General features: G+C 43.1%; 1 non-coding gene and 1 pseudogene across 1 annotated transcript; both read right to left on the bottom strand.

Moving 5' to 3' along the window:
• Positions 1-62: 62 nt before the first annotated feature.
• LOC142469215 (DDB1- and CUL4-associated factor 7 pseudogene) lies at positions 63-27379 on the bottom strand (annotated as a pseudogene).
• On the bottom strand, positions 22418-22490 carry TRNAV-AAC (transfer RNA valine (anticodon AAC)). Its single transcript has one exon. It is a non-coding gene; the product is annotated as a tRNA-Val (tRNA).
• Positions 27380-27642: the final 263 nt, after the last annotated feature.

The raw sequence follows: 27642 nt of genomic DNA, 5'->3' as shown, positions 1-27642 counted from the left end.
TGCACCGCCACTACAACTATTTAATGATGGATATTAAGGTTGAGCAGGAATGACCCCCCTTCCTACTTAAAATATCGGAGGATCTCCAGGCAGTTGTTATAGCAGATGGCGATCCAGTCGGGCTGGGTGGAGGCCCACTGCACGTTGTTGATCTCGCCCTCCGCGGTGTACGCCAGGATCGGGTCCTCGATGCCCCGCGGCATCTGCTGTATGTCCCATATCAGGGCCTGGTGATAGTCAGCTGTGTTACAGATGTGGCAGGAGGAGTGCGGGGCCCAGGCGATGCCGTTGACGCAGGCGCGGTGGTTGTTGAGCCTCGCCACGGGGGTGCACGGTATGCGAACGTCCAGGATGACGACCTCCATCCCGTCCATGGCCATGGTGGCCAGGTAGTTGGGGTCCTGCTTGTTCCAGCACAGCCGGAGCAGCGGGTGGTGCTGCAGATCCTCGTAGATGATGGTGCTGTGCTCCAGGTGCCGCAGGTCAAACATCCGCACCGAACCGTCGGCCCCCACCGAGGCGAACATGTCCCGGCCCCCGCCCGCGCGGCTGAACGTGATGTTGTACACCTCTTTGTCGTGGCGATCAGCTGTGTCTTCACGTGGCCGGACAGCAGGTTCACTCTGCCCAGCACCTGCCCGGTCTCCAGGCCCCAGATAGTGCAGGTTGTGTCAATGCTGGACGTGCCCAGCAGGTTGGGGTCCACTTCGTTCCAATCGAAGGAGGCCAGGGGGGCGCAGAAGTCGGAGTTTTTGTTGTTGTTCAGTAAACACTCCAGGTGCGTCTCTGTCTCCCCCACCCTCCAGACGCGCAGGTAGTACCCGCTGGTGGCTAGCAGGTCGGGACACACCCCCTTGGTGTCAGGGATCCACATGAGCTTGGTGATGGGATACGGGTGGTCGAAAGTGTTTCTGCAAATAAACTCCGGCTGCACAGTGTGCAGTGAGAGTGTGTGCAGTGAGAGAGTGTAGTGTGTGCAGTGTGCAAAAAAAAAAATTACATTTTTTTTCTTTAATTTTTTTTTTTTAAACGGGAGCCACGTGAAAACCGCGTTATAACCGATTTCGCGTTATAACGGGTCGCGCTATAACGGGGTTTACCTGTATATATTAAACTCACACACACTGTGTGTGTGTGTGTGTGTGTGTACATATATCCATAGAGACTACAGATATATTAATACACACTAACAGATCTGTTATTCTAACCAAAACTCATACATGATCACATGGCAACATTATGAAGTATAAAAGAAGATGAAAGTAAGTAATGTGTTACAGAGTTAAGACACCAAAAAACACAACATCAAGATGTATGCTGTGTGACAAACGGCTTACTCCGGGGCTCCGCCGTCTGTCCGGGACTGTTAGAACACGGTCTTTTAGGGTAGGTTAAATGATGAGACGTCACGTACTGTTCCTTTAAACAGGCTATGCCTGGTTTATTCAGTCCCAGGCACTGAGACTGCCACAGTTTAAACAGAAAACAAAGCCAAACAAAAAGCTGCTCGTCTGAGCGATAACTTAAACTTAGATGTCCCTGACTCAGAGTTGGAAGTGGCTTGTCCACTTCCACCAACAAAATAAGTACCTTTGCAGTCTTTAGACAAACTAACAGAATGAATGAAGCGATTTGGGAAAGAGGCTTTCTCACCCCTCTGCAGTTCAGCAGCCTTCCAGGCTCTTGGGCGGGGCCCAGAGGAAACAGGAAACAGGTCTTATATACCTGAACTCTAATCAGCATGACAGGTGACAGAAAACAGGCAGCAGACAAACTGTGGAATGGAGTGCCTGTACCACGAGGCTGCCCTGTTCAGCTTAGACAGGACAGAAACTGTTCAGTATCCTGGGAGCCCTGTATATGGAGTTTATTACCAACCCCTGGTTTCTGTCACATATCCTCCCCCCCAGCTCAGACCTCGAGGGGTGAGCGACCATGGATATTAGGGAGTGCATCCTTGACAACCCGTCGGCATTGCCATGTTTGTGCCCCGACCTGTGTTCCACAGAAAATTTAAAGGGCTGTAGGCTTAGGAACCACCTGGTCACCCTAGCGTTCTTCTCCCTATTTTGACACATCCAGGTAAGGGGTGCATGATCTGTGACCAATCGGAACTTTCTCCCCAACAGATAATACTTGAGTGTCTCTACAGCCCACTTTATTGCGAGACACTCTTTCTCGACTATGGAGTAATTTTTCTCCTGGGGATTTAGTTTCCTACTTAAATAAAGGATGGGGTGCTCCTCCCCTTGAGACTCCTGGGAGAGTACCGCCCCCAGCCCTACCTCAGATGCGTCGGTTTGGACTACGAACTCTTTGGAGAAGTCAGGTGTGACCAACACTGGTTGGGCACAGAGAGCTTCTTTCAGGCTTCTAAAGGCCTGTTCGGCTTCGGGGGACCACTTTACCATTAGAGGTCCTCTTGCTTTTGTGAGGTCGGTTAGTGGGGTTGCCTTAGTTGCAAAATTGGGAATAAACCTCCTATAGTAGCCAATTAACCCCAAAAAGGTTCTTACTTGTTTTTTTGTGACTGGCCTTGGCCAATTTTGTATCGCCTCTACTTTGAGTGTTTGTGGTTTGAGTAACCCTCTACCAATAGAATACCCCAGATACTTGGCCTCCTCCAGACCAATAGTGCATTTAGCGGGGTTAGCAGTTAGTCCAGCAGACCGAACTGCGTCGAGCACAGCTTGGACCTTTGGAAGGTGGGACTGCCAATCTTCACTATGGATTACCACATCATCCAGGTAGGCGGCAGCGTATCGAACATGTGGTTTTAAAATTTTATCCATCATTCTTTGGAATGTGGCGGGAGCTCCATGTAAGCCAAAAGGCAGCACCTTATATTGAAAGAGGCCGTCTGGGGTTGAGAAGGCTGTTTTTTCTTTTGCCCTTTCTGTGAGGGGAACCTGCCAGTACCCTTTTGTTAGGTCTAGGGTTGTGAGATATCGGGCTTTGCCCAGTCTCTCTACAAGTTCATCCACCCTGGGCATAGGATAAGTATCAAATTTTGACACCGCGTTTAGTTTCCGGTAGTCATTACAAAACCTTGTTGTACCGTCTGGCTTTGGGACTAAAACTATAGGGCTGTTCCACCCACTTTGGGATTCCTCAATTACGCCTAGTTTTAGCATTTTTTTAACCTCTAAACTTATAGCCTCTCTCTTGGCCTCTGGGATTCGGTACGGTTTAAGGTTAACTCGGACCCCCGGTTCAGAGACTATGTCATGTTTAATTACGTTAGTTTTACCTGGCTGTGTAGAGAAGATTTCTTTGTTCCTTCTCACTAAACTCTGGACCTCTCGTTTCTGATGCACGGACAGTGTTTCAGCTATGCTAACCTCTGGGTCAGTTTCTTGATTCTCTGACGGACCTGGGGGTACTAGGGTTAACAAGACCTCTCTATCTTTCCAGGGCTTGAGTAGGTTTATATGGTAAATTTGCTCAGGTTTCCTCCTACCTGGCTGCCTTACCCTATAATTTACTTCTCCCACTCTTTCCAAGACCTCATATGGCCCATGCCATTTAGCAAGGAATTTACTCTCCACGGTGGGAACCAGAACTAGTACCCTATCACCTGGAAAAAAAATTCTGACCCTAGCACCCTTATTATACGTATTCCTTTGTGCTTCTTGAGCTTTCTCCATGTGTTCCCTCACTATGGGTAGGACTGCAGCAATGCGGTCCTGCATTTGGGCAACATGCTCTATTACACTTCTGTAAGGGGTAACCTCGTGTTCCCAAGTTTCTTTGGCTATATCCAGTAAGCCCCTTGGATGTCGGCCATACAATAGTTCAAACGGGGAGAAGCCTGTGGATGACTGGGGAACTTCCCTAATGGCAAATAACAGGTATGGTAACAAACAGTCCCAGTTTTTCCCATCCTTATCGACCGCCCGGCGTAACATGCTCTTTAAGGTTTTATTGAACCTTTCCACTAAACCATCTGTTTGTGGATGATAGACTGAGGTTCTGAGATGCTTGATTTTTAGGAGTTTACATAGCTCTTTTGTTACTTGGGACATAAATGGTGTTCCCTGGTCAGATAAGATCTCTTTAGGAATTCCGACCCGGGAAAACAGAAGTACTAACTCTTTTGCTATGTTTTTAGCAGAGGTGCTACGTAGGGGAACTGCCTCCGGATATCGGGTAGCATAATCTAATATTACCAATATATGCTGATGTCCCCTAGCAGACTTTATTAGGGGTCCTACTAGATCCATAGCAATCCGGTCAAATGGTACCTCTATTATGGGAAGGGGTACCAATGGGCTGCGGTATGCTTTGAACGGGGCGGTGATCTGACATTCTGGGCATGAGGAACAATAGTTTGTAATTTCTGCCAGAACCCCAGGCCAATAAAAGCTTCGGAGAACCTTTTCTTTTGTCTTTTCCACCCCTAGGTGTCCCCCCAATGGATGACTATGTGCGAGGTGTAATACTACGTTACGGAATGTCCGTGGTACCAACAATTGTTTAGTTGTAACTGATTTTCTTTTATCAACCCGATATACTAGGTCGTTCTCTACCTCGAAGTAGGGGTAAGCAAGTGACCTATCTGGTTGGCCATGAGTACTATTCTGGTCCCGTATATTTCCCCTTGCTACCGCTAATGTGGGGTCCTCCCACTGGGCCTTCTTAAAACTCCCAGGACTGACCTCTAGGTCAGCGAGGGTCTTATCCTGTACTGGGGTGGTAAGTGCCTGATCAACATCTTGATTTGGGGTATTCCCTACCAAAGTAGTGATGGGGAAGGGAATTTCACAGCACTCCTCCTTTTCCCCTTTCTTATTTGGGCCCTCGTCAACCTCCATTTCTGAAAAAGGGAAAGGATTTGTTTCTTCTAACACTTCGTTATGGTCTGCTATTGAACTCTGGGCGCTATTCTGAGCTGGGGACCACATTTTTAGAAAATGGGGAAAGTCGGTCCCTATTAACACATCATGTGCCAGTTTGGGTACAACACCCACCTTGAAATCTAAAGAACCAAATTCTGTTTCAAAAAAAACATCAACAGTGGAATATTCATGATTATCCCCATGTATACAACAAATTGCCACTCTTTGTGAACTGTTTACCTGTTTCTTCTTAATGGGCAATAGGTATTCGGACACTAGTGTGACCATACTCCCAGAGTCAAGAAGTGCCCGAACCCTCTTACCATTAACCTTTACAAATGCCCACAGATGGTTATTCAAGGGGTCCTCTGGGCTAGGGCCCATACATTGGGACAACAGCGAATAAGGTTCCACGCTGTTGCATTGCATGGGCTCCTCATTTAGTGGGCAGATTTTTGCTGTGTGGCCCCTCTCATGACAATTTACACATTTAGGTACATAGTCTGTGTCCCACTTAGAGCCTTTTCCCGGCTCCCCATGTTGGCTATTGCCCTTAGTGTGCGAACCACTGTTGCTGGTGCTGCGTGAAGGTGGTCGCCGCTCTTCAGCTCCCCTTAACCCCGGTACCCTTTTACCGTCTCTGGAAGAGTCCTGGAACCTCGGGTAGTGGGGTTGCTCCACAACTGTGGGTTGCGGGTGCTCTCCTGCTGCATTGTACCTTTCTACGAGGGCCACAAGCTCATCCGCATTGTGGGGGTCACTCCGACTGACCCAATGGCGTAAGGCAGAGGGAAGTTTCCTCAAGAACTGGTCCATGACCAACCGTTCCACGATGTGGCTTGCTGAGTTGATCTCGGGTTGTAGCCACTTCCGGGCGAGGTGGATGAGGTCATACATCTGGCTTCGGGTGGCTTTATCCATCGTGAAGGACCATGCGTGAAACCTTTGGGCGCGAACAGCCGTGGTTACGCCGAGGCGGGCGAGGATCTCGAACTTCAATTTGGCATAGACGTTAGCTTCGGCTGGCTCTAGATCAAAGTAAGCCTTCTGGGGTTCGCCGCTTAGGAAGGGTGCGATTAGACCAGCCCACTCAGCTTCTGGCCATCCCTCTCTCTGTGCCATGCGTTCAAACGTGAGAAGATAGGCTTCCACATCATCCGAGGGTCCCATCTTCTGAAGGTAGTGGCTTGCCCTGGTCATTTTCGGAACTGGGGCTGCCGCTGCCAGTGGAAGGTTACTGATAGTCTCCCTCAGGATCTCGAGTTCCTGCTGTAAGCCCTGAGCGAACCGCTGTTGCTCCTCTTTCAGCAAGCGGTTTGTCTCTTGCTGGTTTGCATTCGCCTGTTGCAGGGCTTCATTCGCGTCTCTCTGGACAGCGACATTGCGTACCAGCGCACTCACCACGTCTTCCATCTTGTTTGGAGAGAGAGAAAAAAAAACCCTTTTTTTTTTTTTTTCCTTTAAAGTTCTTTAACCCCCAGACCTTTTAGTGTTCTGCCCGCATTCTCCACCATATGTGACAAACGGCTTACTCCGGGGCTCCGCCGTCTGTCCGGGACTGTTAGAACACGGTCTTTTAGGGTAGGTTAAATGATGAGACGTCACGTACTGTTCCTTTAAACAGGCTATGCCTGGTTTATTCAGTCCCAGGCACTGAGACTGCCACAGTTTAAACAGAAAACAAAGCCAAACAAAAAGCTGCTCGTCTGAGCGATAACTTAAACTTAGATGTCCCTGACTCAGAGTTGGAAGTGGCTTGTCCACTTCCACCAACAAAATAAGTACCTTTGCAGTCTTTAGACAAACTAACAGAATGAATGAAGCGATTTGGGAAAGAGGCTTTCTCACCCCTCTGCAGTTCAGCAGCCTTCCAGGCTCTTGGGCGGGGCCCAGAGGAAACAGGAAACAGGTCTTATATACCTGAACTCTAATCAGCATGACAGGTGACAGAAAACAGGCAGCAGACAAACTGTGGAATGGAGTGCCTGTACCACGAGGCTGCCCTGTTCAGCTTAGACAGGACAGAAACTGTTCAGTATCCTGGGAGCCCTGTATATGGAGTTTATTACCAACCCCTGGTTTCTGTCACAGCTGTTATATGGATAGTTACTTAAAGTTGTATGTCAATAATATTAGCATGCAATGACTATCTACATTACCAAACAAACCCACATACATCTAATGTTGAACAAGAGCTAAGTGAATATCAGCTTCTATAAACATGGCAACTGTGTAATGTTGTACCATTATTCAACTGATGATTAATACATAATCATATGTTTTAAAATATGCCTTAATTCAGACAGTGAATATTTCTAAACCTTCATGTGTACAAGGACATACTTGAATGTTATCAAGCATCTGTACATGATCATATATACAGTATGCATGAAATATTCTGCAGTAAACACCACCAGGACAAGAAAAACATTTAGTGAATTTGATTCTTTATTTCTGTTTATCCTTTTGAGAGCGAGTCACAGGCCTGCTTGTTGGCTGTTGTCTTTGCCTTTTCCCTTTGCCAAGTAATTTGGCCTTAACTGTACGACTTGTACTGGCCTGTGGCAGTTCTGTGACACTGGGTGTGGGCTGTGGCAGTTCTGTGGCACTGGGTGTGGGCTGTGGCAGTTCTGTGGCACTGGGTGTGGGCTGTGGCACTTCAGGGGCACTGGGTGTGGGCTGTGCCAGTTGTGAACCAGTTGGTAAACATTGCATGACTGATGGTGGAGCAGTTTCCTTTTTTGGTGTTTTAATCTTGTTCCAAAAGCTGGTTAGTAGTAATTGTTGGCCTAACTTTCTTTTTCGTGTGTCATTTGTAGGTGTCCGTTCCAGATTTTGAACTGATGTAAGCGTTTGGATGTTGACAGGGACCTGCACAGAACTTGCACCTACTGTACCGGTATCATCCAGAACTGGGGAATGAAGAACTGATGACTCAGGAGAAAAACTAGCAGCATGTAAAGATCCATACTCAGATGGGGTAAAGTGGAATTGTTGTTCTCTTGCAGTAATTCTCAACTGATTAGCTTGGCTTAGATTCACAACTATTGCTTGTAATGTCCTGTTTACATTTTGTATTTCTTTAGGAACTTGGATGATGACTCTTTCTAGTTGTGACAATTGTGATATTGTCCTTTCCTGCTGTGATATCATCCTTTCAAGCACTGACATCATTTCTGAATGGCGACGATTTTCTTCAAGCAAGATTCTTTCTTCAGAAGCTGCAATAGCTGAGTAGGTGTCACGAGCAGGAGGACTTGAATGCTGGGTTAATCGACGAGTGGGAACATCTTCATGGTCACTTGAGTGAATTTGTCCTTCAGTGGCAACATCTGCTTCTACAAATAAATGAAGACATTATGAACTGCCATGGAACTTTCTGTTGTTTATCAATATAATGAGAGTTGTTCTCACAGTGTAACACATAACATGTTTCCATAAGTTTTCAGTTGTGTCAAATTAAAAGTTTGTTTGAAGTAACAATTATGTTTCGACTCAGTGTGAAAGAAGAATGAATGAAAGGTTGTTGTAACCTCACAACTCGTAGCTGATAGTTTACATCACACACAATACATGTTGACATTAAAAACTACATATTGTGTGACAATAACTGATTTGAAGTTAATTCCATGTGAAAGGCATTTATTTCGCATGGCAAAATAACATCTAGAAATGTACACATTAGATGTCCTGCACCTCATACACTTCCCTTCCAGGCTTGATGATGAGCTTGATGAGCCAGGTGATGAGACTTGTTCAGTGTCAGGTGACAAATGAGCTTCAGGAGCAACTATATAGAAGAATAACATAAGAATTTTATTGACATGTGTACATAATTAACATACAGTTTGTGTAGTTGGAGTATTTATGGCTAAATATCAGCATCACATAATGAAATGAAAAGATGTTTCTGGCAAGCTGTACATTATCTATCTTAACATCAATGTACATGTGAACCTAATTGGCACATTTATTGTAAAAATCATACACCATACAACATACAATGTTCATGCAGGAATGCGTTGCAAAATTAAGTGTTCTGTTGTACATACACTGCATATGTTGTGTAGTAATCTAACAATAATAATATACATCACTACCATGACAGCAAAGTTGACTCTGCTTATAATTCAGTACCTAATTGTGGAAATGTGAATGAATGTTTTTAGTGATCTGTGGGAACATTTAAGAGAAGCAGGTGTAGCGCTCAATGTGGCTGACACTCATCAACACATGCAATGTGTCGCTCACAGATGCTACTGGTGTGATAATGTGGCGTTTCTATAAGGTTACGAGATGTGAGTTAGATATGAGTAACGTACGTTTTCATACTGCACCGACACACTTTATTCGAGCAAATACCCAGTATGTACCTGGCAGATACCTGGAATGCGCCGCTCCTCACCTCTGACAAGCCCCGTTGCGTTTGCCTTCCCAGCCTGGGTTCATGCCTGGCTGACGGGCGGCTGATCTGTTAAATGATAATGATTATGATTTAATAGGCTGCAATGCTTCGCGTGTCTACCAGATGGCATAAATTCATGAATTGTAATGCAGTATATATATATATACTGTGCAGTATTGCAGCCAGGGGGAATAAAATGCTTCAATCCCTGCTTGGAAAATACCTCAATGCACTCGGGCAGAAAACAGTCACAAACCTCAATACACCCGGGTATACCCGAATTCGTGGGACTAGCCGAGCTCGAATAAAGTGTGTCGCCAGTGCATATAGTGGGCTGGTGGGTGAAAGTCTTCATAGAATTACCATTTCAAATGAATGTGATGAACTTCTGTTCACCTTGTCAGCTTCTAACAACTGTAGTCCCTCCCCCAAGACGTGACAGCACCCTGACCTTTTATTTGTTTCTACCACCTGTAAGGCGTCCCAAAAGACTTGACTGTAACATGACCCTGTGATCTGGCTCGGTGCCCAACCCCACCCCCTGTTTTCTCCTCTATGCTGTGATGACATATTAATTACTGCTGGTTTCACACACAGGTACATGAGCGAAAGTCAAATCTGAAGTGAGCTACATATGAACACAATTAAATACCATATGGTACATGTTCCTATTTATGCTCTCAGTATACTACATGAAGCAAAAAAAGAGCTTTAATTAAACATAATGAAATGTGTTTGTGCAAATTATAAATGTTCGCCTTTGAATGCACTATCTTCCATGCAAGACTTGATGAGGCAGCAATGGCCTGTTTATAGGTGTAACATAGATTATCACTAATTTATGTATATATATATATATATAGCAACTGTAAATATTACTGTATGCTCATTTGCATGTCTTTTGCATGTCTTATGCTCATTTGCATGTCTGCAACCCTGTCTTTCCCCATCATCGCTCAGCATACAGCACTTCCACTGCAGCAAGGGATTCTGGGAAATGACATGCAAATGAGCACTCAGTGCCACCTTTTGCCACCATATATATTAATTGTTACTTTTTGTAGGACAACTAGATATAAATCTATATAGATAGATAGATATATAGATATAGAGAGAGAGACATATATACAGATATATATGTAGGTATGCTTATATTGGGAAGAAAGTATACGTAGCAGCGGAAATATAGATTAGAACTGTATCCTACGACACGCCTAGTACAGTCAAATTTGTCACCTGGTGGAAATGGAGCAGAATAAATTCCGATATCTCTGTCCCCGGGCAAACCCTCCACGACGACAGGAAGAAAATTTTCCCGCATCTGCTCCTCCAATGGTGTTAAGATTAGAGCTTGTGCTGGCGGCCCACCTCCAGTGCCAGAAGCATGCATCCGTTGTGCTTGTATTTTTTTCTTTAAGTTTGCCCTGATATCATCGAATCTCTTCCGACAATTCGCCCGGTCCCTGACATGATTCCCACGCAGACACAGCCAAGGTTATTTGATCCCACATTTCTTTTTTTGATGCTGAACTTGTCCGCCCTTGAAATACATACAAAATATATGACGTAAATTATTATTATAAAAACGATCAGTTTCCTAAACTGCTACCTGTTCCAAGAGATAACAAACATGCTGGTTTAGGTGTAATATGTGTACCACATGAGCATTTACGTGTAAACATAGAAATGTAAGGAAGCTTGCATGAATATTGTATGAACTTTGGCAACATTTTGAGACCGATTGTTATGGTCGTTCTAAAGCATGAAGGAATATGTGTGTAACAATTTACTTTTATTGATAGATAGAGATAATAATCTTTTGATATTAAGACATCTCACATGACCTAGGATAACATGTCTTTGAAGAATGAATGCAAAGATAGACTTAGAGAATCCCTGTGACAAGAACTGTGTTTTCCTGTTCATTGAACCGAGGATTACGTGGCCGTTCCACACGTTTCTTCCGAATACGTGCAGACCCAGAGCTTGGCTGCTTCTGACTGGACTCTCCTTTTTCCAATGGAAGAGACTCCAAAAGCGGGCCAGCAGCAACCACCCCACCACCAGACACCCCAGCAGCACCAGCAACAGAGCCACCATTCGCACTCGCACTCCAAGCAACACCACTTGCACTCCCAGCAACACCAGTCACACTCACAGCAACACCACTCGCACCACTCGCACTCCCAGCAACACAGAGAATGAATAAAAATACACGCTGCCTTTAAATGGACCGCTCAATCAAAAACATGCTTGCTTCGGCAGATTCAGCAAGAAGTTTCATTGGCGAACCTAACACCACCTCGCCATGCACGCCGATACACCTGTGTGTGATCGGCAAATCATCGGCAAAGTGGGAGCAAATGTTTTTTGCTTGATTCGGAAGGGATTCGGCACTTATTGCATACGGAGAGGGAAAATCGCCAGAATCATGCCGATAAGGTACCCTTGGCGATTGCACTTTTTTGGCGCTTACTGCATAGAGCCCTAAGTCGGCTAGATCCACGGCTCTCAGATTATCCCGGTTAGGTGCGTTTTTTTGTCGTTTTCGCCCGGAGTGAACTGCGTTATTTTCGCGCTCGCAGTAATTGTAAATTTGCATATTCAAAGTATACATGCATTTGCAGTGCTGTACTGTACAGTATGTCTCATTTGAAAATTGTTGAAATGCATAGGCGTGTACAGTACTGTAACAGTGTCACATTTCGGCATATACAGCGCTCTCCCCTCGCTCAGGATAATTAACTGCTCTGCAGGGTATTTCAACTTCTTATCTTCTGTGCAATGCAGTACATCTCTCCGACACCATTCCTTTGAATGTGTGTCTGGTTTCAATCACATTCCTGCTTGACAGCAGTAATTTACTGTGCATGCGCCTGTAACTTCGCCCACCACTGCTTGCTTGCCTGAGTGAGTGACCAAAAAAAAATTAAAACATTTTTTTTATTGTAATTTTATTTTTATTTTCTCTACAAGCCTGCAAAAACCATCTTACTGTATTACGATATTCAATCTGTGCTGTAGCTTTTGACTGCGACCCTGCACATGGTTGATTTATGTGCTTTTTACGTACTGTATTTAGGGGTGTATTATTATAATGAACTGCTTTTGAAATTAAAGTATGTCTTTAGCTTTGAACTTCATGCAGCTGTACCATGTGCCCCCCCCCCACGAATGCTAGCTCAAGGATTTGAAATTCCACAGAGTCGTCAATTTTCTGAATCTTGCCATTGTGTTCTTAATCCATCCAAAGCCGAGCTACAAAGCCTCACTGCGCCTGCGTGTAATCCTCTTTGAGATGGGAGCTAGCTGATTACTGCACATGACTCACCCAACCCCCCGTCTTCCCCCAGTTGATACCGCGCTCAAGGATATGCGCTGTTGACGCGGTGTGCTTCGGATCGTTGTCCTGGTAGAAGCAGTGACCATTCGGGAACTCGCGTGTGATGTATTGCACTATCTCAGGGACAATGTTGTCTTGGAAGAAAACTTTATTCATGATTCCTAAAGCAAGAAAAGAAAAGTGCTCAAAAAACTGCACAATAGTACAGTGCATACAGTAAGGCTACACTAGTAAAGTACAGTGCATAAGGCTACATGATATTTCATATATTTTACCTTCAAAGATGACAATGCATCCTGGTATACGCTTAGAGATGGCACCCCACACATGCAGCTTCACGGGGTGTTTTGGCCGCGGATTCAAAGATATGTGGCCTTTTTTGTGGAATGCAAAGCTTGCAAATCTCTCCAGCGACACAGTAGACTCGTCAGTGAAGATGCAATCCTGGAAAGTTTCCCCACTGTCGATCCATGCCTGGGCCTGGACCACTCTTTTGATTTTGTTTACATCCCTTATCATGGGGTACGCTCTCTAATGACAAGGAATAAATAATTTTAGCAGTACAGTACAGTTTCCTAAACAACACTTTTACCTCCTGTACTGTCCAGTACTAACCTCACACGTCCATATTTCCATCCAATGCTGCGTCTCATCTTCTTTATGCTGGTCTCGTATACAGTGAGATTGTGATTTTCCTGCAGAGTGTATTTGACCCTTAATGCACTCTTCTCATCATTCTCCTCACTTATTTTGTCCACCAGAAGAGTTGTCTCCCTACAATGTAAAGAAAAACATTCCGGTAAGTAAAAATATTAGAGACAGTAGATGAACAGGATACAATATATTGTTCTATTAATATGCAGCAATATAAAACTGTTGTTTTATAAATATAAATATACAAAATATATATACTGTTGTAATATAAATATAAATATACAAAATATATATACTGTTGTAATATAAATATAAATATACAAAATATATATACTGTTGTAATATAAATATAAATATACAAAATATGTATACTGTTGTAATATACAGTGCGGCCGATCTGAGTCTAAGACGGCTAGATCTGCGGTTCTCAGATTATCCCGATTAGGTGCGTTTTTTTGTCGTTTTCGCCCGGAGTGAACTACGTTATTTTCGAGCTCGTGATATTAGCATTTTATTCTCGCTGTCTGCAATACTGCAATGCCGTGTAAAAACTCAGGGGGGCGTTTGCGAGCTGTTGTCTTGGAAGTCTAATACCTTCGCGGTTCAACCTACGTCAGTACACAGTCTGTGTGTGCGCGCGCAGTAATTGTAAATTTGCATATTTAAAGTATACATGCATTTGCAGTTCTGTGCTGCTGTACGGTATGTCACATTTGAAAATTGTTGAAACGCATAGGCGTGTACAGTACTGTAACAGTGTCACATTTCAGCATATACAGCGCTCTCCCCTCGCTCAGGATAATTAACTGCACTTCAGGGTATTTCAACTTCTTATCTTCTGTGCAATGCAGTACATCTCTCCCACACCATACCTTTGAACGTGTGTCTGGTTTCAATCACATTCCTGCTTGACAGCAGGAATTTACTGTGCATGCGCCTGTAACTTCGCCCACCACTGCTTGCTTGCCTGAGTGAGTGACCAAATTTTTTTTTCAAATTTTCATTGTAATTTTTTTTTTCTTCACAAGAGACTGCAAAACCCATCTTACTGTATTACGATATTCAATCTGTGCTGTAGCTTTTGACTGCGACCCTGCACGTGGTTGATTTATGTGCTTTTTACGTACTGTATTTAGGGGTGTATTATTATGATGAACTGCCTTTTGAAATCAAAGTATGTCTTTATCTTTGAACTTCATGCAGCTGTACCCTGCAGCCCCCACCCCCACGAACACTAGCTCAAGGATTTGAAATTCCACGAAGTCGTTAATTTTCTGAATCTTGCCATTGTGTTCTTAATCCGTCCATAGCCGATCTACAAAGCCTCACTGCACCTGCGTGTAATTGTCTTTGAGATGGGAGCTAGCTGCTTACTGCGCATGAGTCACCCAACCCCCCCCTCTCCACAGAGTCGTTAATTTTCTGAATCTTGCCATTGTGTTTTTAATCCGTCCCTAGCCGAGCGTCAATCGCCTCACTGCGCCTGCGTGTACTCTAATCCTTTTAGAGATGGGAGCTTGCTGCTTACTGCTCATGAGTCACCCAACCCCCTCTCTCCACAGAGTCGTTAATTTTCTGAATATTGCCATTCTGTTCTGAATCCATTCAAAGCCGACCTACAAAGCCTCACTGCGCCTGCGTGTAATTCTCTTTGAGATGCGCCTGTAACTTCACCCACCACTGCTTGCTTGAGTGCCCCCCGAAAAAATTTAAATTATGATTTTTTAACTGTTATTTTATCCCCAAGCCTGCAAAAACAATCTTGATATTGCTATATTAAATCTGTGCGTTGGTCTGCACATGGTTGATTTGTGTGCTTTTTATGTACTGTATTTGGGGGGTGTAGGGATCAAATTACACTATTATGATGAACTGCCTTTTGAAATTACTGTACTCTACCGTACAGTACAGTATGTTAATTCTTTGAACTGCTGCACAACTAATCCTTCATCCCTCCCCCACGCACACACAAACTCTTATTGACAGACACCTCCACAGTCTTTCATTTTCTGAAGTTAGTTAGTCATTGTGTTTTTAATCCATCCCTAGCCGAGCGTCAATCGCCTCACTGCGCCTGCGTGTACTCTAATCCTTTTAGAGATGGGAGCTTGCTGCTTACGGCGCATGAGTCACCCAACCCCCTCTCTCCACAGAGTCGTTAATTTTCTGAATATTGCCATTGTGTTCTTTATCCGTCCATAGCCGACCTACAAAGCCTCAGTGTGCCTGCATGTAATCACCCCCCCCCCCCCAACCCTTTGAGGCTTTGTTTACGGTAACGCTTTGGAAAATCCCTTCTCGATTTTGAAATGTAAATCCGATTTGCACAGCATTGTGAGAATTGAGAGTTAAATAAACCATTAACTGATTCAATGGTGTACTGTAGGGGTGGGGGGGGGGCTGTGGTTGTTGTAAATGATTATGACTAGCAGAAATGTGAATAAATATTTATTTTATTTTATCAGGAACCAAAAAATACAAATTAAAAAATAATCATGAATAATACATAATGCAGTCTTTATTAAGTTCTTTTGGCAGATTGAAATTGGATAAACATTTCTAAAACATTTCTAAAACATGGGGAAACATGAATAATGCACATTTATAAGAATATTATTTAATAATATATACTGTAATGTATTATATACAATATATATATATACAATATATAAACAATATATATATATGTATATATATATATATATATATATATATTGTTTTTTCCGTCTTTATCTTGTTCCTCATTCTGTGTACAGTACAGTATTTCACTGAGAGAGGAGAGGTTTTGTGTACATCATTACTGCTGTTTATATACTGTACATTTTACTGTACAAACAGATTAGACTGGACACAAAACCATCTCCTCCCAGGCCACCCTTTTTTCCTGAATCGACAAGAAAACAAAAAATTAGTGCAGTTATGTGCGTACTGTATTATGGCATTGTGTGATGTGTAGTACTACAGTAGATGGCTGGTGCTGCTTTCTCTGGAAAGAAAAAAATGGAGCAGTTAGTAGGCAGTTACTGAATTACTGTCAAACTAGTCTATACTGGAACTACTGTATACTCTGTACTGTAACCTGATGGCTGGTGCTGCTCTCTCTGTAAAGGAAAAACTGTAGCTACTGTATACTCTGACTATTGGGAAAGAAAAAATCTGTGCCATACTTACCTGTATCATACTGTACTTACAATACTACAGCACAGTACTACTTTCCTGATGCTTGCCCATTACGCGCGATCACAATGGGCAACACAGTGACAATATGGTCTATATATTTATTGCAGCGTTCAACGGTGAGTACATCGTTCCAAAAACTCATTATGCCTTTCAACAACTCGTCCTTTTTGGAGGGTTTCGTCACTTTCCGGATATGGTCCTTCAGCTGATGCCAGACCATTTCGATCGGATTGAAGTCTGGCGATCTGTCATTGGAAAAAAAGGACAATTAGTTTAAGAGATACAGTACACAGTAAAAACTGTCGGATACAAATGAGGCACGGTTACCGCACTTACTCCGCTGGCGACTTCACCCAGTTGATACCGCGCTCAAGGATATGCGCTGTTGACGCGGTGTGCTTCGGATCGTTGTCCTGGTAGTAGCAGTGATCATTCGGGAACTCGCGTGTGATGAATTGCACTATCTCAGGGACAATGTTGTCGTGGAAGAAAGCTTTATTCATGATTCCTATAGCAAGAAAAGAAAAGTGCTCAAAAAACTGCACAATAGTACAGTACAGTGCATACAGTAAGGCTACACTAGTAAAGTACAGTGCATAAGGCTACATTATATTTGATATATTTTACCTTCAAAGATGACAATGCATCCTGGTTCACGCCTAGAGATGGCACCCCACACATGCAGCTTCACGGGGTGTTTTGGCCACGGCTTCAAAGATATGCGGCCTTTTTTGAGGAATGCAAATCGTGCAAATCTCTCCAGTGACACAGTAGACTCGTCAGTGAAGATGCAATCCTGGAATGTTTCCCCACTGTCGATCCATGCCTGGGCCTGGACCACTCTTTTGATTTTGTTTGCGTCCCTTATCATGGGGTACGCTCTGTAATGACAAGGAATAAATAATTTTAGCGGTACAGTACAGTTTCCTAAACAACACTTTTACCTTCTGTACTGTCCAGTACTAACCTCACACGTCCATATTTCCGTCCAATGCTGCGTCTCATCTTCTTTATGCTTGTCTCGGATACAATGAGATTGTGTTTTTCCTGCAGAGTGTATTTGACCCTTAATGCACTCCTCTCGTCATTCTCCTCACTTATTTTGTCCACCAGAAGAGTTGTCTCCCTACAATGTAAAGAAAAACATTCCGGTAAGTAAAAAAATTAGAGACAGTAGATCAAGAGGATACAATATATTGTTCTATTAATACAGTATGCGGCAAAATAAAACTGTTGAAGATAGACTTGGGGCTATTTCTATAGCTTCCCTAAACATATGTGTCTATCTGTATAGCTATATTCATTCTCTCCTTTGTAAGCTTATGGTTGCTCCCACAAGGGATCAGTGATATAACATTATCCTCACCTTACTTACCTGTGTGATACTTCTCTAACACTTACAAACCATTCAAGGGCTAACAGACTGACAAGAGGGTTTATATATAATTCCCCTATGTACTACCCCACCTCTCCGGTTTTTTATTTATTTTAATAACAATTTGTCCTGCATCTATGGTTATTCCAAACAGTTATCATTTTAAGATTAATCAATAAATATTAAGTTTTAGCTTGGGTGCACTCCCTAAGTGCCACAATATAGGGATTCTTTCTTTCCTCTCACTTAGTCTATCATTTATTCCCTGTGAGCACCACCCTTCCCCTATACTGTTTGGGGTATTAATCCCTCTTCATTCGCTTGAGCAGGGTATATCTGCCAATACTATAATCTGCAGATGATACTTGGTTTATACATATCCATTGCTGCGAGTAGAAAGAAATACAAACACAGGAATGTATATTCGATGTTTAGTCGATGTGTATTCAATGTGCAGTGAATCCACAAAATGGAGGGTGTATTTATACTGTAATGACTCACATTAGAGTATGCCAACTTTCAACACCTGTACCTCGCCGCCATGCATAAAAGGTTATACACTTTGCATAGCCCACCACTCGATGATCTTTATCTGAACTTTCCCTTGTCCAGATACTGCATTACTGTATGCCATCTGCTTCCATGGATCAACCCCGATTCTACGGATGCAGGAACCCACTCGCCTCTGCCGTGCCTGTCAAGCAGAAAAAGCAAAAGGCGGTTGCCGTTTCCATGCCAAGGCAAAAGCGACAGGCTAAGGCCAATAAAGAAAACCTTCTGCTGACCCAAAGGCTAAGGGTTTTCATAGACGTCAGCCTTATTATGTCAAGAAGATATACGGTGATGTACTCGCGACGCAAAACGAATGGCAGCCAACCCATCGAATCCACAGACCACTTCCTCACATGCGCTTCGACGACTCTGCCGCCGCCCTCCCGGAAACCCACAGGCTATCATCTCCAGTTCTATCCAACGACGCTACCTCTGAAATCCACGGGTCACTTTCTCCTTTGCTCTTAGATGACTCTACTTCTCGCCCGGAAATCCAAAGGTCACTTTTTTCATCCCTCTTCGACGACGCTGCCGCTTCTCCTCTACCGGATATCCACAGGTCACCTCCTCCACCCTTCTTCGACGACGCTGCCGCTTCTCTCCATGGAATCCTCATCTCATCCTCTGTTGCACCCATCCACCCAGATGTCCACACGCCATGTACAAGAAGCGGCTCGTTAGACTGGATGCTGAATGGGATAAGTGTGGATCTCCCCGGGAACTCTATTGTGCTAGCAAAGATAGATTTGCTTCTGAAGACCATGCTAAATGTGGAGCAACAGATGCTACATATGGATCAACGGATGATACATAAGGATCGACAGATGCTAGATATAGATCAACGGATGCAACATATGTATCAACGGATGGATCGACGGATGGAGAAGATAGAGGCTGACATAGCGGGTATACATCATTTGCTCGGTGTTAATGCCTCTGTTTCCCCAACGCCGGAGTAGGGGGGTGACATGGTGTGATGAATGGGAGCATCGACCCCCTTTCATCACCAAGCCCACCCCCTCCACCAGAAGATGTAGTGTACATGTATGCCGTTGAGGAGGACATGACAACCCCGTCAAGACCACACCAGGAGACAACACGGCGACCAAGACCGGAGGAAAGCTTCCTCCCAGACAACCTACCATCGCTCGTCGCCTCAAGCACACGCGCACGCAGAAGACCTACATTTGCTCGCATCAATACGGTTCCCGACATCACCCTGTGCGATCTGCCACCGGCGCTCAGGGAGAAGTATAGGGTGATGAGTGCTGGTGCACCCCACAAGTATGCCTTGTTACTTTTTAAGCACCATGTTCCCTACTCGTTGTACTGGGACTGGGCCATCAGAGTGAACTACGAAGGAAATCACGTAAAAAAGGCGCTTCCTGCCAATTTAAGAAAGAACATTCTGGATGAAATGCGGTGCTTTTATCCAATTACAGATCCTGTAATGAAAGGCGTTCAAGACTGCATTAATGGCGTTTTGCGCCATGCAAGGAATCGGCCGTGGACGGACAATGTGGTGGACTTTCTGGTTTAATCACGGGAACTGTAAGACCATACTGTTGTGTTGAACTGTGCTGTACTGTACATGTTTTGACCTGCTGAACTTAAATAAAGGAGATGTTTTGACCTGCTGTACTGTATTTAACTTACTGTTTAACTTGCTGTACACACACAGGACCTGCACAATTCCAGTCCCTAAGGGCCGCAAACAGGCACGGTTTTCAAGGTTGTCCTGAAAACTGGGCCTGTTTGCTGCCCTCGAGGACTGTAGTGGTGCAGGCCTGACTGACTGTTTTGCACACCATCCCACTGTACTGTATACTGTATGTTTCTTTAATAAAGGAGATGTTGCGTTTTGTATACTGTATTTTATGAATAAAGATTTTTTTTAATCACAGGTAAGACCATACTGTTGTGCTGAACTGTATTGTACATGTTTTGACCTGCTGTACTTAAATAAAGGAGATGTTGTTGTGTGTTTTTTAACTTGTATTTATATAGAATGTTTTAACTATGTGTACACACACAGGACTTGCACAATTCCAGTCCCTGAGGGCCGCAAACAGGCAAAACGTACATTTATGCATAAAAGACAAGACAACTACATAGTTCCACTGTGTTTTGAACAACGGACCTTCTGCGTGTTAAGCAGATGTGATAACCACTACACTATGGAACTCCTAAAAATGTTTTCTGAAACAGCTTTTCTGTCCGCATGAAAGCACGTCAGATTCATTTGTGTGTGCTCGAAATCTTGCTTAAATTGAGCTTACGGTTTCTGTTTAATAATATATATTTCAAAAAGTACACTTGAACAAACATGAATCTTACTCTATTTGGTAAAGAAAAAATTGTCTGAAAGGATACTAAAACCATATCCAATATTTCCGTTGCCGTCACAATATCTTGTTTTCGAAAACGTTCATTTATACATAAAAGACCAGACAACTACATAGTTCCACTTGGTTTTGAACCCAGAACCTTCTGCGTGTTAAGCAGACGTGATAACCACTACACTATGGAACTCTTTAAAAAGTTTTCTGAAACAGCTTTTCAGTCTTCAAAAAAGCACAACAGATTCATTTGTGTGTGATTGAAATCTTGCTTAAATTGAGCTTACGTTTTCTGTTTAATAATATATATTTCAAAAAGTAAACTTGAACAAACAAGAATCTTACTCTATTTGGTAAAGAAAAAATTGTCTGAAAGGATACTAAAACCATATCCAATATTTCTGGATTCAAGATTTCCGTTGCCGTCACAATATCTTGTTTTCGAAAACGTACATTTATACATAAAAGACCAGACAACTACATCGTTCCACTGGGTTTTGAACCCAGAACCTTCTGCGTGTTAAGCAGACGTGATAACCACTACACTATGGAACTCTTCAAAAAGTTTTCTGAAACAGCTTTTTAGTCTTCAAAAAAGCACATCAGATTCATTTGTGTGTGATTGAAATCTAGCTTAAATTGAGTTTACGTTTTCTGTTTAATAAAACATATTTCAAAAAGTACACTTGAACAAACAAGAATCTTACTCTATTTGGTAAAGAAAAAATTGTATGAAAGGATGCTAAAACCATAACCCATATTTCTGGATTCATGATTTCCGTTGCCGTCACAATATCTTGTTTGAAAATTGAGCTTACGTTTTCTGTTTAATAATATATATTTCAAAAAGTACACTTGAACAAACAAGAATCTTACTCTATTTGGTAAAGAAAAAATTGTCTTAAAGGATTCTAAAACCATAACCAATATTTCTGGATTCAAGATTTCCGTTTCCGTCACAATATCTTGATTGAAAACGTACATTTATGCATAAAAGACCAGACAACTACATAATTCCACTGGATTTTGAACCCAGGACCTTCTGCGTTTTAATTAGACGTGATAACGACTACACTATGGAACTCCTAAAAATGTTTTCTGAAACAGCTTTTTTGTCCGCAAGAAAGCACATAAGATTCATTTGTGTGTGCTCGAAATCTTGCTTAAATTGAGCTTACCTTTTCTGTTTAATAATATATATTTCAAAAAGTACACTTGAACAAACAAGAATCTTACTCTATTTGGTAAAGAAAAATTTGTCTGAAAGGATTCTAAAACCATAACCAATATTTCTGGATTCAAGATTTCCGTTGCCGTCACAATATCTTGTTTGAAAAAGTACATTTATGCATAAAAGACGAGACAACTACATAGTTCCACTGGGTTTTTAACCCAGGACCTTCTGCTTGTGAAGCAGACGTGATAACCACTACACTATGGAACGCTTAAAATTGTTTCCTGAAACAGCTTATCAGTCCGCAAGAAAGCACATCAGATTCATTTGTGTGTGCTCGAAATCTTGCTTAAATTGAGCTTACGTTTTCTGTTTAATAATATATATTTCAAAAAGTACACTTGAACAAACAAGAATCTTACTCTATTTGGTAAAGAAAAAATTGTATGAAAGAATGCTAAAATCATAGCCCATATTTCTGAATTCAAGATTTCCATTGCCGTCACAATAACTTGTTTGAAAACGTACATTTATGCATAAAAGACCAGACAACTACATAGTTCCACTGGGTTTTGAACCCAGGACCTTCTGCGTGTTAAGCAGACGTGATAACCACTACACTATGGAACTCCTAAAAATATTTTCTGAAACAGCTTTTCTGTCCGCAAGAAAGCACATCAGATTCATTTGTGTATGCTCGAAATCTTGCTTAAATTGAGCTTACGTTTTCTGTTTAATAATATATATTTCAAAAAGTACACTTGAACAAACAAGAATGTTACTTTATTTGGTTAAGAATAAATTGTCTGAAAGAATGCTAAAACCATAGCCCATATTTCTGAATTCAAGATTTCCGTTGCCGTCACAATATCTTGTTTGAAAAAGTACATTTATGCATAAAAGACCAGACAACTACATAGTTCCACTGGGTTTTGAACCCAGGACCATCTGCGTGTTAAGCAAACGTGATAACCACTAAACTATGGAACTCTTAAAATTGTTTCCTGAAACAGCTTTTCTGTCCGCAAGAAAGCACATCAGATTCATTTGTGTGTGCTCGAAATCATGCTTAAATTGAGCTTACGTTTTCTGTTTAATAATATATATTTCAAAAAGTACACTTGAACAAACAAGAATCTTACACTATTTGGTAAAGAAAAAATTGTCTGAAAGGATACTAAAACCATAATCAATATTTCTGGATTCAAGATTTCCGTTGCCGTCACAATATCTTGTTTAAAATGTACATTTATGCATTAAAGATGAGACAACTTCATAGTTCCACTGGGTTTTGAACCCAGAACCTTCTGCTTGTGAAGCAGACGTGATAACCACGACACTATGGAACTCCTAAAAATATTTTCTGAAACAGCTTTTCTGTCCGCAAGAAAGCACATCAGATTCATTTGTGTATACTCGAAATCTTGCTTAAATTGAGCTTACGTTTTCTGTTTAATAATATATATTTCAAAAAGTACACTTGAACAAACAAGAATCTTACTTTATTTGGTTAAGAAAAAATTGTCTGAAAGAATGCTAAAACCATAACCCATATTTCTGAATTCAAGATTTCCGTTGCCGTCACAATATCTTGTTTGAAAAAGTACATTTATGCATAAAAGACCAGACAACTACATAGTTCCACTGGGTTTTTAACCCAGGACCTTCTGCGTGTTAAGCAAACGTGATAACCACTACACTATGGAACTCTTAAAATTGTTTCCTGAAACTGCTTTTCTGTCCGCAAGAAAGCACATCAGATTAATTTGTGTGTGCTCGAAATCATGCTTAAATTGAGCTTACGTTTTCTGTTTAATAATATATATTTCAAAAAGTACACTTGAACAAACAAGAATCTTACACTGTTTGGTAAAGAAAAAATTGTCTGAAAGGATACTAAAACCATAATCAATATTTCTGGATTCAAGATTTCCGTTGCCGTCACAATATCTTGTTTGAAAACGTACATTTATGCATAAAAGACAAGACAACGACATAGTTCCACTGTGTTTTGAACAACGGACCTTCTGCTTGTTAAGCAGATGTGATAACCACTACACTATGGAACTCTTACAATCGGTTCCTGAAACAGCTTTTCTGACCGCAAGAAAGCAGATCAGATTCATTTGTGTGTGCTTGAAATCTAGCTTAAATTGAGCTTACGTTTTCTGTTTTTTTTTTTTTATAACTTTGGTTTTATTGGGTGAAATACATCTTACATGGTAACACTCTCCATTATCTCCAAATATATCACCATAATAAAAGCTTTCATTTTTGTTTTATACAAACCTTCCAAAATTTTGACGAACTAGACTCACAAGACGAACAGGGGGGGAAGACATGCCCAATGGATACTGGGGCAGGGAGGGGGGAAGGGAGGGCTGGGGAAGGGAGAGGAGGAGGGGGGGGATGCTCCGTGAACGATCCAAACTGCCGCTGTCAGGTGGGCTACCGTGTACTATGCTTCTTTTGCTCCCCCTGAGACCCCACCGGTCGCCTTCACCTCCATATATCTCCCATTGCCTGGGTCTCACACCCGCTCTGGGCCTACGGTCACTAAGCTGTCAAGGATCCCGTTCATTACCGGAGAATGCATTTACCGGTAATCATTGCAGAATTGTGGTGATATCTATTCCCGGGATGTCTGTCTGTGCCAACCAAGGCTCCCAGACTTTTAGAAAATTTGAGCCGGTGTCGTTGACCAGACTCGTCAACTGTTCCATCCGACACACAAACCAAATTCTGTTTCTAATCTTCGGGAGAATTGGAATCTCTGTTTGTTTCCATACTGCTGCGATCTCGCATCTGGTGGCAGTGGCCAGATGTGCTATTAATTTATGTGTGGCGTTTGAGAGCCCCTCGACTCGTCTGCCTAATAGGAATAGCCACGGGTCTAAGGGGATCTCCACATCCAATAGTCTTTGGAGCCAATCCTTAATTTCCTCCCAAATGGGGGTTATCATTGCGCAAGACCACAGCATATGAAACAGGTCCGCTCTCTCCCCGCACTGTTTGGGGCAGAGTGGGGAGTAGCCTTTGACAAATTTAGATAATTTAGCGGGCGTATAATACCACCTCATCAGGACCTTATATGCATTCTCCTTTAATGTGGTACAGATGGAGCTTTTGGCCGCCACCTGCAGGATCCTGTCCCAGTCTTCGTCCTCTAAAGTCCCACCTAGGTCTGCCTCCCACTGTCTCATGTATGAAAGTCTGGGTTGATCGTCCGTCTCCGGGCACACTACTTCCCTGTACATTCTAGACGTTAGTCCCCTTGTGTCCGTATCTCTTGAACAGAGCTGCTCAAAATTTGTTCTCTGAGGCCGAATAGGGGCTTCATTGTAGAAGGCCCTAATCTGGAGGTATCTAAAAAATTCCGTGTTAGGCAAATTTTTCTCTTCTTTAATATGATCAAATGTTTTTATGTGTAGTCTGCCCTCCAGATCTTTCAGACGGAGATATCCTGCTTGGATCCATTTTGAAAAGATCGTACTATCCATCCCTGGAGCAAAGTTTGGGCTCCCCCAGATAGGGGTCATTAGAGAGTGTAGGGACGTGAGATGGCATTTGAGCTTAACTGCGTCCCAGACCTTCAAGGAGCTAGCCATGGTCTGCAGAGGTGTCTGCATTATGGCCCGACTCTTACAGGGCAGCCAAATTAGATTCTTAATATCTATTGGTGAGCAACATTCTTTTTCTAATGCTACCCACCGGTGAAGATTCGGGTCTGTGTGCCACTGCACAATTTGGCTCAGTTGCGCTGCTTTGTAGTAGGCGAACAGACATGGCACCCCCAACCCTCCTCTCAAGGTCGGCCTCCTCAAGATTGCTCTATTAATTCTCGGGTTTTTCCTATTCCAGATAAATTTTGTTATCAGGGACTGTAGCGAGAGGATATCTTCTCTTACCAGGGGGATCGGGAGGGCCTGGAAAAAGTACAGCACCCGTGGCAGGAGATTCATCTTAACACTGTGTATGCGGCCTATCCACGAGATACTGCACTCCGCCCATTTCCCGATATCCTCACGAAGAGTCCGAAACAACCTGGGATAGTTAGCTTTGTACAAAGCCTTATATTCTTTTGTGATGTATACCCCTAAATATTTGATCATAGAGGGTTGCCACATAAAATTGAAATTTAGAGCGATTAATTTTTCTACTTGTTTGGGTAAATTTATATTGAGGGCTTCCGATTTGGCCTGATTAATTTTGAACCCTGAAATTTGTCTAAAGGTCCCCAGAATTGAGAAGACGTTGGGCAGGGAGGTGAGAGGTTGTGACAATGTCAGGATCACATCATCTGCGTAGAGCGCCACTTTGTGTGATTGCCCTTTTACAGTTAGTCCCGTAATATCCGGGTTGTTTCTGATATGTGCCGCCAAGGGTTCCACGCATAGGGCGAACAACAAGGGGGACAACGGGCATCCCTGGCGCGTGCCGCTCTTAATTAGGAATTGCTCGGAGGAGAAACCCTGATGCCTTACCCTTGCCGCTGGCCCCTCGTAGAGTGCCATAATGGCCTCCAAGAGGCGTCCCTCAAAGCCGAATGCTCCAAGCGTCTTCCTCAGATAGGGCCAATCTATTCTATCGAAGGCTTTTTCAGCGTCCAGACTTAATACCATTGACTGGATGTTTTGTTTCTGTGCCAAATCTATCAGATCTATTATCCGTCTGGTATTGTCTGCCGCTTGCCTTCCTCCGATAAACCCGACCTGATCCGGATGAACTAACCTGGGCAGGACGGTACCCACTCTATTGGCTAGTAATTTGGAGAAAATTTTGTTATCCGTGTTAATCAATGAGATGGGCCGGTAGCTCTTGCAGTCTGCCGGGTCCTTGCCAGGTTTATGGATCAGGGAGATTGACGCCTGCAGCATCTGGGCTGGGAATGAGGCCCCATGTAGTATAGAGTTAAAGAGCTTCAATAGGTGTGGGGCTAATTTTTTCAAATATTTTTTATAGTATAAGTTGGAGAAGCCATCTGGCCCGGGCGCCTTGGCCGGTTTAAGTGACTTTACAACTTCTGTTAACTCTTCTAAAGAGAAGTCCGACTGTAACGCTTCTTTCTCCACCATGCTCAGTGTCGGCAATTTGGCTTCTTTTAAGAATTCCCCTAGATTATCCCTCGTCTTTTGATTGTGTATGACCTTACCTCCATCGTACAGTGTCTCGTAGTAGTTTTTGAATTCCGCCACGATCCGCTCAGGATTGGAAGTGAGGTCTCCCCCTTGTGTGCGAATAGTTTGTATATGGTAATTAGGGATTTTGTTTCTCAGTTTGTTTGCCAGTAGGGTGTCTGGTTTGTTCGCCTTTTCAAAGTACCTACGCCTGGACCAGCTCATCTCCTTTTCTGCCTGGGAGGCTAGTTTGATGTTCAATTGCTGTTTGATATCTGCTAATGCTCGCAGCGTGTCCGCGTTTCTATATAGTTTATGCGCCTTTGATAAGGACGCCAGCTTGTCCTGTAGGACCTTGATTTGCTTCTCTTGATCCCTCCTGCGCCTAGCAGCCAGGCACATGAGGGAGCCTCTGAGCGTTGCCTTATGGGCCTCCCACAAGGTAGTGTTGGACGAGACACTCCCTACGTTCTCAGCAAAGAAGTCTGTGATTCTGTCTCCTATCTCTCTCTGTATGTCTGGGATTTTGAGCAATAATTCATTAAGCCTCCAATTTGCTCCAGGTCTGGCTCGCAGGTCTAGTGAGCACCGCAGCTCAATGGGTGCGTGGTCGGACCACGAAATATCGTGGATCCCTGAGTGGGAGACCACCGGAACCAATCTAT

The sequence above is a fragment of the Ascaphus truei genome, chromosome 18, assembly GCF_040206685.1.
Source record: "Ascaphus truei isolate aAscTru1 chromosome 18, aAscTru1.hap1, whole genome shotgun sequence".
NCBI lineage: Eukaryota > Metazoa > Chordata > Amphibia > Anura > Ascaphidae > Ascaphus > Ascaphus truei.
This window is presented reverse-complemented; position numbering and strand designations above follow the sequence as displayed.